Below are 14,753 nucleotides of genomic sequence, written 5' to 3' on the forward strand. Positions count from 1 at the left end.
CCTTGGTTTTGCTATCAGAGTAATGCTGGCATCATAAAGTGAGTTGGGAAATGGTTGATCCTCTTCTATTTTCTGAAAAAGTTTGTGTAGAATTGCTATTATTTTCTCAGTTAAGCCATCCTGACCTTGAGTTTTCTTTATAGAAAGTTTTGTAACTACAAATTAAATTTCTTTAATAAGATACAGAATAATTCATGTTATTGATGACTTCTTGAATAAATCTTTTAAAAAACTAATCCTTTCATACAAGTTGTTGAATTTATGGACATTAAATTGTTCATAAGATTCATTATTAACCTTTTACTGTCTGTATGATTCATAGCAATGTTCCCTCTCTTGTTCCTTATGTTAGTATTTGAATCTTTTTTTAAATTGATTAATCTGGGTAGGGGCTTACTGACTTTACTTATTTTAAGGGATAGTTTTTTGTTTCATTGCTTGTCTGTACTGTTTTTCTGCTTCTATTTTTACTATTTCCTGCTTTATGCTTATTTTAGGTTTAATTTATTCTTCTTTTCATGATTTTTTAAGGTGAAAGCTTAAGTAATTAATTTAAGATCTTTTTTATTTCCAATTAGGTGTTTATACATACACATTTTCTTCTAAGTCTGTGAGTGAATCAGTTTTTCATTACTGCAACAAAATACCTGAGATAGTCAACTTTAAAGGAGGAAAGGTTTATTTTTGGCTCACAGTTTTAAAAGTTTTAATCCATAGTAGGTTGATCCTATGCCTATAGCAAGACAGGACATCATGGCAGGAGCACATGGTGACTGCTTTCCTCAAGGCCAGGATGCAAAAGAGAACAACTGAGGAAGGGGAAGGGGTTCCAATATCACATTCAAGTGCACATCTCCAATGACTGGAAGCCTTGCACTAGGCTCCACCTCTTAAAGATTCTACTATCTTCCAAAAGCACCATAGGCTGGGGACAAAGTCTTTAACACAAGGGGTTTTAGAGGATCATCCAAACCACAGCATACTGTTTTAACTGCAACCACACACATTTTTATTTTATTCAAAATTCTAATTCCTCTTGTTATATAGAAGTCTATTATTTACCTTGAAAGTAGTTGTGACTTTTCCAGATAACTTTCTTCTGTCGAATTCTAGTTTAATTCTATGGAACTAGAATTTTGGCCAGAGAATATACTTTGTATGATTTCAGTTTCTTCTAATTTGTTAAGATTTATTTTATGGCCCTGAATATGGTCTTTCTTGTCAAAGATCTATGTGCCATTGAAAAGAGAACCTGTGTTGTGCTGTTGAGGGCGGAGAGCTCCATGAATGTCAGCAAAGTTGGTTGATTGGTTGTTCCATCTTCTGTCTCCTTACTGATTTCCTGTCTACTTGTTGAGAAAGGAGTGTGAAAATCAGTTATAAATTTGGATTTATGTATTTCTCTTTTGAATTCTGTAAGCGTTTGCTTCGTGGATTTTGAAGTGCTGTTATTAGGTGTCTCTCTCTCTCTCTCTCTTTCCGGTGGGGTACTGGGGATTGAAACCAGGGGTGCTTAACCACTAAGGCATTTCCTGAGCCTCTGGGATCACAGGTGTGAGCCAGCATGCCCAGTGGGTACATCTCTCTTCAGGATTGTTATATCTTCTTAGCAATTGACATCCTTTATTGCTAAGCTATGTCTTTTTATAACCCTGGTAATTTTCCTAGTTCTAAATTCTACTTTGTCTGATATTAATATAGTCCCTTCAGCTTTCTTTTGATCAGCATTTAAATGGCACATCTTTCTCTGTCGTTTTACTTTTCAACCCCTCTATATTTTCATATTAAAGTGGGGTTTTGTAGAGAACATTTAGATGGCTCTTGCTTTTTTAGCCAATCTAACAACTTCTGCATTTTAGTTGATGTGTTTAGTCATTTGCACTTACTGTAATGATATGGATGGACTTAAATATGCCATCTTGCTAGTTGTTTATGTGTTCAATTTGTTGCTTGTTCCTTTGTTCCTTTTTTCTTCCTGTTTTTGGATCGAATATTTTTTTATTCCATTTTTCCCATAGAATTGACTTATTATTTATATCTTTAAAATTTTTAAAGGATATGCTGGAATGTATAATGTGCATCTTAATTAATTAATTATAGTCTACCTTCCAACCTTACTTCATATACTATGTATCTTCCAGTAAACTTATTCCTTCCTCCTCCTCCCTCTTTGGTTCCTATATTTTCCTTTTATGTGTGCAATAAACCCGTAATATATTTCTAGTATTTTTGTTTTAGAAGTCAATTATCTCTTCTCTTAGAGGGCGACTAAAAATAATTTTAAATTTTTTTACCTTCACTTTAACCATTTCCAGGGAGCTTCATTTTTGTGTGTAGATCTACGTTTCTGTTGGGTATTGTAGTTTGTTTGCTGACAGAGATTTCTTTGTATTTCTTAAGATGCAGAGTTGCTGGTAATGAATTTGAAGACTTTTGCTCATCTGAAGCTGTATTTGCTTCATCTTCATTTTGAAAGATATTCTGGTTGGATGTACAGAAGGTCATTCTGACTGTGTTTACAAGTTTGTTTTACTTTTTCAATTTCACTCTATTTTTGTCCGGGTTATATGGTTTCAGAATAGAAACCAGTTGCAATTCTTACCTTTTTCTTGGGTCTCTTTTTCTTTTTTCTTTTTTTAATTTATTTTTATTGTAAACAAATGGGACATATGTTGTTTCTGTTTGTACACAGAGTAAACAGCATACCATTTGTGTAATCATACATTTACATAGGGTAAGGATGTTTGATTCATTCTGTTATTTTTTCCTTCCCCCCACCCCTCGCACCCCACTTTTCCCTCTATACAGTCCCTTCTTCCTCCATTCTTACCCCCCTCCCACCCCCCATTATTTGTCATCATCCGCTTATCAGTGAGATCATTTGTCCTTTGGATTTTTCAGATTGGCTTATCTCACTTAGCATGATATTCTCCAATTTCATCCATTTGCCTGAAAATGCCATAATTTTATCATTCTTTATAGCTGAGTGATATTCCATTGTATATATATATACCACAGTTTCTTTATCCATTCATCAATTGAAGGACATCTAGGATGGTTCCACAATCTGGCTATTGTGAATTGAGCAGCTATGAACATTGATGTGGCTGCATCTCTGTAGTATGCTGATTTTAAGTCCTTTGGGTATAGGCCAAAGAGTGGGATAGCTGGGTCAAATGGTGGTTCCATTCCAAGTTTTCTGAAGAATCTCCATACTGCTTTCCAGAGTGGCTGCACTAATTTGCAGCCCCACCAGCAATGTATGACTGTACCTTTTCCCCCACATCCTCTCCAACATCTATTGTTGCTTGTATTCTTGATAATCGCCATTCTAATTGGGGTGAGATGGAATCTTAGTGTAGTTTTGATTTGCATTTCTCTTATTACTAAAGATGGTGAACATGTTTTCATATGTTTGTTGATTGCTTGTAGATCTTCTTCTGTGAAGTGTCTGTTCATATCCTTAGCCCATTTGTTGATTGGATTATTTGTATTCTTGGTGTAGAGTTTTTTGAGTTCTTTATATATTCTGGAAATTAGTGCTCTATCTGAAATATGAGTGGCAAAGATATTCTCCCACTCTGTAGGCTCTCTCTTCGCATTGCTGATAGTTTCCTTTGCTGAGAGAAAGCTATTTAGTTTGAATCTATCCCAGTTAATGATTCTTGCTTTTATTTCTTGTGCTATGGGAGTCCTGTTAAGGAAGTCTGATCCTAAGCCAACAAGTTGAAGATTTGGACCTACTTTTTCTTCTATAAGATGCAGGGTCTCTGGTCTGATTTCAAGGTCCTTGATCCGTTGTGAGTTGATTTTTGTGCAGGGTGAGAGATAGGAGCTTAGTTTCATTCTGTTGCATATGGATTTCCAGTTTTCCAGCGCCATTTGTTAAAGAGGCTATCTTTCCTCCATTGCATATTTTTGGGCACCTTTGTCTAGTATTAGAAAATTGTATTTATTTGGGTTTGTGTCCCTGTCCTCTATTCTGTACCATTGATTTACCTGTCTGTTTTGGTGCCAATACCATGCCGTTTTTGTTACTATTGCTTTGTAGTATAGTTGAAGTTCTGGTATTGTGATACCCCCTGTTTCATTCTTCCTGCTAAGGATTGCTTTAGCTATTCTGGGTTTCTTATTCTTCCAGATGAATTTCATGATTGCTTGCTCTATTTCTGTAAGGTACGTCATTGGGATTTTAATTGGAATTGCATTGAAATCTGTATAGCACTTTTGGTAGTATGGCCATTTTGACAATATTAATTCTGCCTATCCAGGAACATGGGAAATCATTCCATCTTCTAAGGTCTTCCTCAATTTCTTTCTTCAAGAAATTGTAGAATTGTTTTGTAGTTTTCATTGTAGAGATCTTTTACCTCTTTGGTTAGATTGATTCCCAAGTATTTTTTTATTTTTTTTTGAGGCTATTGAAAATGGAGTTGTTTTCCTCATTTCCCTTTCAGCTGTTTCATCGCTTGCATATAAAAAATGCTTTAGATTTATGCGTGTTGATTTTATAGCCTGCTATTTTGCTGAATTCATTGATGAGGTCTAGAAGTTTTCTGGAGGAGGTTTTTGGATCCTCTAAATATAGACTCATGTCATCAGCAAATAGTGACAACTTAAGTTCCTCTTTTCCTATTTGTATTACTTTAATTTCTTTGGTCTGCCTAATTGCTCTGGCTAGAGTTTCGAGGACAATGTTGAATAGAAGTGGTGAAAGAGGACATCCCTGTCTTGTTCCCATTTTTAAAGGGAATGGTTTCAGTTTTTCTCCATTAAGAATTATGTTGGCCAGGGCTTAGCATAAATAGCCTTTACAATGTTCAGGTATGTTCCTACTATCCCTGTTTTTTCTAGTGTTTTGAGCATGAAGGGGTGTTGTATTTTGTCAAATGCTTTTTCTGTGTCAATTGAAATAACCATATGATTCTTATCCTTAAGTCTATTGACATGATGGATTACATTTATTGATTTATGGATGTTAAACCATCCTTGCATTCCAGGGATGAACCCCACTTGATCATGGTATACAATTTTCTTAATATGTTTTTGGATACGGTTTACCGATATTTTGTTAAGGATCTTTGCATCTATATTTATCAAGGATATTGGTCTAAAATTTTCTTTCCTTGATGTGTCTTTGCCTGGTTTGGGTATGAGGGTGATATTAGCTTCATAGAATGAGTTCGGTAGGGTACCCTCCTTTTCTATTTCCTGGAATACTTTGAGAAGTATTGGAATGAGTTCTTCTTTGAAGGTCTTGTAGAACTCAGCTGAGAATCTGTCTGGTCCTGGGCTTTTCTTGGATGGTAGATTTTTAATGGCTTCTTCTATTTCATTGCTTGATATTGATCTGTTTAAATTGTGTATGTCCTCCTGGCTCAGTTTGGGAGGAGCATATGTCTCTAGAAATTTGTCAATGTCTTCAGTAGTTTCTATTTTGTTGGAATACAGATTTTCAAAGTAGCTTCTCATTATGTTCTGTATCTCAGTGGTGTCTGTCATGATATTTCCTTTTTCATCACAAATTTTAGTAATTTGAGTTTTCTCTCTCCTTCTCTTTGTTAGTGTGGCTAAGGGTTTGTCTATTTTGTTTACTTTCTCAAAGAACCAACTTTTTGTTTTGTCAATTTTTTGAATTGTTTCTTTTGTTTCAATTTCATTAATTTCAGCTCTGATTTTAATTATTTCCTGTCTTCTACTACTTTTACTTTTATTCTGTTCTTCTTTTTCTAGGGCTTTGAGCTGGAATGTTAGGTAATTTAGTTGTTGATTTTTCATTCTTTTCTGGAATGTGCTCCATGCAATGAATTTTCCTCTTAGTACTGCTTTCATAGTGTCCCAGAGATTTTGATACGTTGTATCGTCATTCTCATTGACCTCTAAGAATTTTTTTTATCTCCTCCCTGATGCTTTTTGTTATCCATGTTTCATTCAATAGCATATTACTTAGTCTCCAGGTGTTGGAGTAATTTCTGTTTTTTATTTTGTCATTGATTTCTATTCTTAGTCCATTTTGATCTGATAAAACACAAGGCAGTATCTCTATTTTTTTTGCATTTCCTAAGGGCTGCTCTGTGGCATAACATATGGTCTATTTTCGAGAAGCTTCCATGTGCTGCTGAGAAGAAAGTGAATCCACTCGTTGATGGATGGAATATTCTATATGTGTCTATTAAGTCTAGGTTATTGATTGTGTTATTGAGTTCTATGGTTTCTTTGGTTGGTGTTTGTTTGCAAGATCTATGTAGTGGTGATGGCAGTGCATTAAAGTCACCCAGAATTATTGTGTTGTGGTCTATGTGATTCCTGAAATTGAGAAGGATTTGTTTGATATACAGGGATGCACCATTGTTTGGGGCATAAATATTTACTATCGTTATGTCTTCCTGATTTATGGTTCCCTTAAGCAGTATGAAATGTCCTTCTTTATCCCTTCTGACTAACTTTGGCTTGAAGTCCACTTTATCTGATATAAGGATGGAAATCCCCACTTTTTTACTGAGTCCATGTGTGTGGCAGGTTTTTTCCCATCCTTTCACCTTTAGTCTGTGGATGTCTTTTTCTATGAGATGAGTCTCTTGTAGACAGCATATTGTTGGGTCTTTCTTTTTAATCCATTCTGCCAGTCTATGTCTTTTGATTGATGAGTTTAGGCCATTAACATTCTGGGTTATTATTGAGATATGATTTGTATTCCCAGTCATTTGGCTTATTTTTGGTTTTTAAGTTGGCTTGGTTTCTCCTTTGAGTGGTTTTTCTCTAAGGTATTTCCTCCCTTTGCTGACCTCCATTGTTGTTTTTCATTTCCTCCTCATGGAATATTTTGTTGAGAACATTCTGTAGCGCAGGCTTTATATTTGTAAATTCTTTTAGCTTTTGTTTATCATGGGAGGATTTTATTTCATCTTCAAATCTGAAGGTTAGTTTTGTTGGGTATAGGATTCTTGGTTGGCAACCATGCTCTTTCAGAGCTTGAAATACGTTGTTCCAGGCCCTTCTAGCTTTCAGAGTCTGGGTTGAGAAGTTGACTGCTATCCATATTGGTCTCCCCCTATATGTAATCTGATGCTTTTCTCTCACGGCCTTCAAAATCCTATCTTTATTTTGAATGTTAGGCATTTTCATTATAATGTGCCTTGGTGTGGCTCTATTGTGATTTTGTGCATTTGGTGTTCCGTAAACCTCTTGTATTTGATTTTCCATTTTCATTCTTCAGGTTTGGGAATAGGTTGTTCATTCCTTTGGTTTGTATCTCTGTGCCTTCCTCAATCCCAATAATTCTTAAATTTGGTCTTTTCATGATGTCCCATAGTTCTTGGAGATTCTGTTCATGATTTCTTACCATCTTCTCTGTTTGGGCAACTTTATTTTTAAGATTAAATATTTTGTCTTCACTGTTTGAGATTCTGTCTTCCAAGTGGTCTAGTCTTTTGGTGATGCTTTCCATTGAGTTTTTAATTTGGTTTATTGTTTCCTTCCTTTCAAGGATTTCCATTTGGTTTTTTTTTTTTGAGAATCTCTATCTCTTTGTTGAAATGATCTTTTGCTTCCTGCAGTTGCTCTTTCAGCTTATTGGTATTATCATTCATTGCCTGCATTTGCTCTCTTATCTCATCCTTTGCTTCATGAATCATTTTAATCATGTATAATCTGAAGTCCTTTTCTGACATTTCTTCTACCATACTGTCATTGGAGTCTATTAATATAGAATCTAGATTTGTTTGGATCATTTTCTTCCCTTGTTTTATCATGTTGTTCATGTATCTTCCCCTCTTGCAGTGCAGATCTGGGGTATTGCAGATTTCCCCCTATAGGCTTATAGTGGCCCTATAGGTTTCCAAAACCCTTTCTTTAAAGGGAGATCAATATTAGCAGTGCCCGATTCAGACACTATGCAATCCTAGATCAAATAGCCCCTATGACGACAATAACAAAATTGTCATAATAAACAGAATGAGTTCAAATATTATCTTCAGTAAAACAAACAGATTTGCAATAAGGTCTGCAGTTTCTAATGGAGGACAAAGAGGATGCAGAGGGATGTAGAATGTAGCTGTTAATGGGATAAGAAAAGAATATACAGAAGTTCTAGATAATAATCAAAAGAAATTGGATGTTAGCAGGCAAAAAAGGGAGAAAGAGACTCTGAGGGAACAGGTAAACAAAAGGAAAAGAGAGCAAGAAACGTAAAGAAATAAAAACTTAAATTTTTTCAATAAGGAGAAAAAAGAAAATGTACAGTATAACAGTCATATAGTAATGAAACCTCCCAGTCTTCAGTAGCCTGATGCATGAGAGGTACCTGAAAATGAGCTTCAAGCCTCCAGCAGGCGTCTCAGGATAGGATTGTCTCACCTAAAGATAGGAGCTAGGGCTTCTAGGATTATCCAAGATGGCTGCTCTGGATTCCAAATGTGTTGGCATATGGGGAGCTGCAGCTCGGGGTGTGGATGTGGTCAGCAGGAGGTCCTGGAGGCAGGATGCGGTTGGTCAGGCAGGGGTCTTGGAGGTCGGGTGTGTTTGGTGTGGTTGTGGAATCCTGGAGGCCGGTTGCAATCCGTCGGTCTGGGGTCCTGGTGATAGGGCGCAGTCAGTTGGTCTGGGGGTCCTGGCGGCAGGGGGCAATCAGTCGATGTGAGGGCACCAGAGGCAGGGAGTGATCAGTCGGGCTGAGGGATCCTGAAGATGGGGCTCAGTCAGTCCGGTCAGGGGTCCTTTGGGGCCTGGCTGTTGTCTCAAAATGGCGGCAGCCACGTGTAATCAAACCTGCAGGTACTGTAGCAGCGGCAGGCAGCTGGTGCTCCACTGGTGGTCGGCGATCAGTTTGCTGACTGTTGTCGGATGATCAGGAGGTGAACCTCGTGCGTTGTACATGTGTAAGGCAGGCGATGGACAGGCAAGAGGCAGGCAAATGGCGGATGATAGGTGCCTGAAAGTAAGCAATCTGCACTCAAAAAACACGTCGATATGCTGGCAGACTGTAGGTCATCACAGCAGACAAATGGGGTAAACAGCAGGGGATCGATAAGCAGCAAAAACTGCCTTACCAAGAAACAGATATCCTCTGCTTGAAAGTGGAGTTACGGAGCGACAAGGAATGCAACCTCCCTCTAGTCCGTCATCTTGGATCTCCTCTTTTTCTTTATACTTTGTTCACAGAATTTTTTCATGTTTTGGGTGTTCATTTTCTTCTTCTTTGTCTCCTTCTCTTCTTCTTCTCCTCCTCCTCCTCCTTTTTTTCCTCTCCTGCTTGAAATACTCTGAGATTCTTGATCAGGCTATTGATCTTTATTTTGGGAAAATTCTATGTGCTTATTTCTTCAAATATTTCATCTGCCTTGTTCTGTTTCTTATCTTTTGGGATTTTAATTGATTGCTTAATTGGATCATTTGATATTACACCACATTTTTATACTGTTTTTATCACTTTTTCTTTTGGTGTTTAGTTTGAGTCATTTCTGTGGAACTGTTTCTAAGTTCACTGACCCTCACCTGGATCAATTCTATTTGTGGTCCTCACAGGCATCTACATCTCTGTTGCCTTGTTTGGTTTTGTTTTGTTCTGTTTTGATGTTTTCATTTGACTCTTACAGTTTCTATCTTCCTTATAAAAATTTTCCATTTGTTCATGAATATTATTCACTAGCTCATTGTAGCTTTTAAATGTTAATCATACCTATTTTCTCTTTGTTACTACCAATATCCAGATCACTTCTGAGTTTGGTTCTCTGGATAATCTCATCTCTTAATGAGCTGATTTTTCTTGCTTTTATGTCTTATAATTTTCTGTTATATGCTGGACATCATCTGTTGAATAATAGAAGCCAAAACAAATATTATGTATGTCTGGCAATGGGCATGTCTTTTCTTTTGAAAGGTCTTTAGGGTGAAGGTTGAGTTAATCTAGTTAGAAGTTGAGCTAGGTTTCAATTTTATTATTCTTATTGCCACCTTTAGTTCACTATCATCTTCAAATTCCTCTACCATAGTGGTGTTTTGCCCAGGGGTGATTTCAAACTTGGCAATGTCTGGAGACATTTTTGATTGTCATACTAGGAAGAGATATACTGGAACCTATTGAATAGAGGCCGGGGTGCTTCTAAACCTAGTGCAATGCACAGGATGACCCACAGCAAAAAAAATTATATGGTCAAAAATGTTAGCATGACAGGGCTGAGAAATCTTGCCCTAACTTCGACTCATACCTAAGGTTGGGGTAGGGCTTTGGAGGCTTATTCTCACTGCTCCTAGTCTGCCATCACTTCTCAGCCTTCACTATGTGTCTGCACCTCAAGAAGAGTATCTTTCGATGTTCTGGCCTCTCCTGCAGTAGCGGGCAGCTTTGCTTGTTTCCTGGCCTCTGCCAGCCCAGTGGTGGAGGTGGGAGAGGGGCAGCATGGTGGTTTCCTGGCTTACCCTCAGTTTTAGGTGAACTCTGAGTACCAGATCTCGATCTTGTTGCTTTCTCAGTGATCCTGTCCCTCTGCCCTATGATAGCCGAACTCTGCTCTGCCTTGTGTCTTTGGTGGATCTTGTGTGGAAGAGAACTTCCTGCCTTCTTCCAGCAGTAGGAGACCTCGAAGGACATTGTTGTAGAATCCCGGGAATCCTACAGGTGCCCAGGAATGCCTCCTGCCTTCATCCTGAGGTAGAGGGTTTTTTCCTTCAAACTTTCCCTGTGTCCTGTGGGTTTTTTGCTGATCTTCAGGACCACAAGGCTTTTACTCCACTGGAAAGAAGCCTCTATCCCTTTCCTGAAGTGGCAACTTGCCCCTGCCTGCAGGTCTTTTGTCCTGGATTCCCACCCCAATCTTACCCATGAACACCTAGAAAAGGTCCCCAGAGAAGAGCATAGGAGCAGACACAATGCCCTTATGTCTGTGCCTTCTCTACTGTTACCCCACCCTGATTCCTCTTTTGCAATTCATTAAAACTTTAGCTAAACTCTGTACCCATGAGTAGGGCACACCAAGTACCTTCCCTGCCTTGGGGGATCCAGTGTTTGCACTCATCTTATCTGGAAAGAGCATGCCTTCCCTTAGATCTCAGACCATCTGGCCACTTTGCAAACTTAGATCTCCCAAGGTCCAAGAAAATTTTAATTTTATAGTTTATCCAGAGTTTTCTTCCTGTTGCTCTTTATAGCTCTTTATGTTTCATGCACCACCTTGAGTGGGCCTAGAACTTTTAATACAGTCTGTTTTGCAACAATCCCTGTTTCTTTAATATCATTTAGCTCACAAGGACCAGCATGAAGGAGATGAGGTTGGCATAATGCAGAAGCCATGTTGGTTTGTAGTCAGCTTCTTCCAGTATGTTACTACTTTAGAACAATCTGAAGCAAACTTTCTTGAAATTAAATTTAAAAACTTAAAAATGCATACCACACTTCAGGGGGGGAACAAAGCTCTAAAAATCTAGTCTTGCTTTTCTTTAGTGCAAATAGTGTCTGGTTTAGTGGCTTCTAGTACCCTGTGTTGCCAATATCTTAAGACTGAGCAGTGAAGATATTATTAAAACAACATTAAAATAATGAATTAATGAAGAAGAATGTACCCTGGATTCAAATTTTCATATTAATGAAAGTGTTCCCTATCAGAAACACACACCCTGCAAGACATATTTCAAAAGAGAAAGCATTAGCCTGAGGCTTCCTATGCGTATGTATTTACCTATGCCAGTATTTTTTATGAAGATTGCTAGTGATTTTTTATTAATATTTTAGTTTCAGACTTCCATAGATTTGACTGATTTGTCCCAATCCCATTTCTCCATAAGCTTTGTTATTTTTATTGCATGAATTTTCAGAATGCAAGAATGGTAATATAGTAAAAAAATGTCTGCAGTATGTATACTTTCTGATTGTGAAAGCAATACATAGTCATTATTGAAAATTGAAAACTACAAAAAAGAAAAAAGAAAAAATTAAATAACTGATAATTATTGTACTTGGATGATTTTTTACTATCTTACCAGGGGTTTTTCCCTCCCAACTCACATATACTTATTCTAAACATAACAGGAATAAAGATACTATGTTTTTCAAAACTAAAGAATGCAAATCCCAGTGGCTCAGGAGGCTGAGGCAGAAGGCTCTAGAGTTCAAAGTCAGCCTCAGTAACTTAGTGAGACCCTAAGCAACTCAGTGAGACTCTGTCCCTAAATAAAATACAAAAAAAAAGGACTGGGAATGTGCTCAGTGGTTAAGCATCCCTGGGTTCAATCCCTGGTACCAAAAAAAAAAAATGCAAACCATTTTTAAAATAATCTCTGAACCAACGAGGAAGAGAATACACTTAGGGAAACCTCACACACACATAAACACTAAAACCAGCCCAACCACCCTGAGACTATAACTCTGTATGGCAGAGAATGGTAGCATTCAGGCTTTAATCTTCTTGAAGTTAAAACAGATGGAAACGAGTTCATGATGATTTGTAAGCACTCAAACCTGTATTAGTCAGGGCTCTCCTGAGAAATAGAACCTGCAGCCTATAGGTAATTGTATGGGGGGGATTACTATGGGAAGTGGCTCACGTGACTATGCAGGCCATTGAGTCTTATGACATACCATCTACCGAGTGGAGAAGCAGGAAAGCCAGTGTGTAATTCAGCATGAACCCAAAGACCTCAGAACCAGCCTGGGGTGGAAATGGAAGACTGCTGATGTAAATCCCAGAACCCGAAGGCCCGAGAACCAGGAGAATGTGTCAGAGGGTAGTAGAGGATGAATGTCCCAGTTGAAGAGGTCAGCTCTCCAAATCCAATGACCTTGAAGTTTTGGATCTTTAAAAAGGCATTTTCTGAATCCAAGGCATAAAAATGCATAACCCAGGCAGAATGAATTAAAACTGCTTTTTTGGCATGAACACTATGGGAAGTAATCACACTGCAGTCTTGGAGTGCAGCACCAACTTCCATTGTCTACTTTCGTGTTGATAATGACCATCTTGCTGACTCTGCTGGAGGAATGATCTTGTGTACCTTCTAGTCTTGACCTTGGGATTCTGCAAAGGATTAGGAAGAAATGAACAGGCAGATCATCTGGGATAATTCAACAGGATGTGCATGTTTCATTGACATCTGGTCCATCATTACAAGACTTTATAAAAAAAAATTCCCCCCCACTGGATAAGACCCTTCTGCTCGCCCTTCTTCCCTATCAAAGAGAAAACACTCACAAAATAGAAGTATATATTCCAGAAATTGGCCTCCAGATGAAAGCTAATGATAGTTTCATTTCTTGATTAAGAAATAACCTTTAATCAAGATCTCACCACAGTGGACTTGCACAGATACACACATATATATATGCACGTGCATATATAGTGTTACTAGAAAAAGTAAAACTGCCATTGAGCTTAAAAACAAGCCACAAAGCCAGAGGCCTAAGGGCAAATACTGCCGTACACAAGTATAGCATACAACCACTAGACTTAAAGAATCTATTTTTGATTGCGTTTCTAATTTACTTTGATTTACTAGAACTAATTTGCAAAAGTGACTGGCAATCTGCCCTTGGAAAGGGTGCTTCTAAATTTAAAATTCAATTTTAATTCATTTCAACAAATGCTTATTGAGCTCTTTCTAAGTGCCAGGTATTATGCCAGGGCCTGGGGATAGATATGTGAAAAAGAAATATGGTAGCCTTGTCCATAGTCTAGCAAAATGTCGGAATTAAGATAATCAATTTCCCATTTAAAACAACACAGCACCTCTAAAACACTTTCTAGAATTCCAACCCATGCCCTCTGCTTGGCTGGCTGTCTGGGGCTACCCCACAGGCTCAGAGGCCAAAAGGCATGCCCTCTGATGGGGGCAGAGCCTGCAGAGAAATGGAGTCTCTGGGCAGGCGGAGTCCCTGCTGGAGGTTGGATGGGGTCAGCCACCTGGTCTAGGGGTCAGCATCGGCATAGCAGCATCTGCATCCTCGCCAGGCAAGCCCTGTGGCTGAGTTGGGTGTTGTTCTGGTTTCTAGGCTCTATGAGCCTCAGCAACTGTGTAAAGAGAAGCATTATCCCTCGAGTACATCACTTTTCTGCAAAAATCAGTCAGACTATCTGTTGCTTGCAACTCAGAATCCTGACTGATACACATGGTCGGCCTTCTGCCCACTGAGAGCTTTCTGCTTCCTCTCAAGTCACATGAAAAATACCCGGGAAAAATTAGATTATGCTGTATGTGGCAAAATTATCAAATTAAGAAAAGTCCCAGTGGTTGTTGTCCACAGGACAGGTGGGTTCCCATGGACATATCATGGCCCCTGTAGGTGATGCCTCCATAAATCTGCTGCTGTTTGAGTGGAGTTTATTTTCCCATCAAATTACAACAGATTTAATGGCGCTGCTGCCACTCATTTGCATCCATTTATGCTTCCTTGAGTGGAGGAAAGCAGAATGAGGAAGCTGAATTATTTTTTTTTTAATTTTTATTTTTTTTGCGGTGCTGGGGAATCGAACCGAGGGCCTTGTGCTTATAAGGCAAGCACTCTACCAACTGAGCTATATCCCCAGCCCCTGAATTATTTTTAATGTGAACTACAGTTTATTCTATTTGGTCTGCAACTTGCCTTAGGTGTGACTGACATCTGCATTAAAGTGCTTGAACTCTCTCCCTGTGTCGGGGAGGGTCCACTGGCACACACTGAGCCAGCTCTGAGCTGTCTTTGCAGAGCCCTGTGCACTCAGGACACATGTCCCTTGCAGGTGCCCACCGCCAGCTTCAGTGGCCGCAGCATCAACCCATCCATCAGC

The sequence above is a fragment of the Sciurus carolinensis genome, chromosome 10 (assembly GCF_902686445.1).
Source record: "Sciurus carolinensis chromosome 10, mSciCar1.2, whole genome shotgun sequence".
Taxonomy (NCBI): Eukaryota; Metazoa; Chordata; class Mammalia; order Rodentia; family Sciuridae; genus Sciurus; species Sciurus carolinensis.